Source organism: Echinops telfairi, unplaced genomic scaffold, assembly GCF_000313985.2.
Source record: "Echinops telfairi isolate 266 unplaced genomic scaffold, ASM31398v2 ScPeMD7_7412;HRSCAF=8450, whole genome shotgun sequence".
Classification (NCBI taxonomy): domain Eukaryota; kingdom Metazoa; phylum Chordata; class Mammalia; order Afrosoricida; family Tenrecidae; genus Echinops; species Echinops telfairi.
This window is the reverse complement of record NW_022111312.1, coordinates 3094179-3095483: the sequence shown is the minus strand read 5'-3', so window position 1 is coordinate 3095483 and position 1305 is coordinate 3094179.

Here is a 1305-nt window from a genome sequence, read left to right as displayed (position 1 = left end):
ACATGGGGCTCCCTGTTAGGCAGAGTAATGAGTTGGGCTTTTACGACAGATAAGATGGGAGCCATGAAGAGTTCTGAGCAGAAGAGGCACTTGACACCCCTGGGACTGCTTGGCTGAGAGCAGACTACAGGGGCTGCAAGGACATTTGCAGAGAAAAGGCGACTGCAATCACGATCATGCAGGTTAGGGGTGCTGGTGGCTGGACCTGGTGGCAGCAGTGTGGGGGGCCGGTGGGGAGGGGCAGAGATAGGTTCTGGAACTAGGAGGGTAAGTCAACCAGTGTTGCTACAGAACCACACTGACTGTCACAAGGTCAGTTCCGCCTCCTTGTGACCCTGGAGGGGGTTCCTGAGACGGTCCATCTTCATGGGAGAATACCGCTTCGTCCAGGAATGGCTGGTGGGGTTTTGAACTGCTGACCCTCTGCACTAGGAGGACAATGCCTTGTCTGGCCACCCCAGTAGGGCTCCTGACAAAAATCACAGAGACATTTTTTTAATCAAAACCTGTCAAAATCTGAAGCTTTGTCCCTTGACACATCCTCCCTCCAAGCCTGTGTGCTGCCGAAGGTGGCATTTCCGTCTCTGCAGCCCTTCTCAGAAGCATCCTCCACGCTTCCATTTACACCTCGTCCGAATGGCAGGCTGGGCCTCCTGGGGGACCCGGATCGTGTTCCTTTGCAATGCCCTTTGTGTGCCGTGTCCTTTTCGTTCTTGGAGGGACAGAGAGCAGTCTGGAGAGGCCAGGTCAGGGCTGCAGGGCGGGTGGGGTCAGGGTTCTCGGTGTCTTTCTCATGGGACAGCCCTGGCCGTCCTCAGAGAACCAGTACAGGTGCGTGGTCGGGATGGGAACCAATTCTGGGCCCAGTTTGCCTGGCCTTTCCTCACCCATGCAGCTTTCCACTTTCACACGACTTCCTACGGAGCCTGTGCTTCGAGAAAAATCTATCAAGATGACCCCATAGGAGTCCCTCCCCAACTCCCCAAACACGCACACACAGTCGCCATTACCTTTTGAGCTGACTCCTTGACCTTGGGTGTAACTGGCCCAGCGGATCCCCAAAAGAAACCACTGGTTTGATTGGACCTCTTTGAAAAGGCCCCCGGAAGAGACCAGGACACGTGTATCATGGAGAGAAGCGGTTTGCAGCTGCTGACGCTGAGTGGACACCGACTCATAGCAAACCCTCTAGACTTCCCTAGGGGTAGAGCAGCGGTTCTCAACCTGTGGGCCGTGACCCCTTTGGGGGGTCGAACGACCCTTTCGCAGGGGTTGCCTGATTCATAACAGTAGCAAAATGACAGT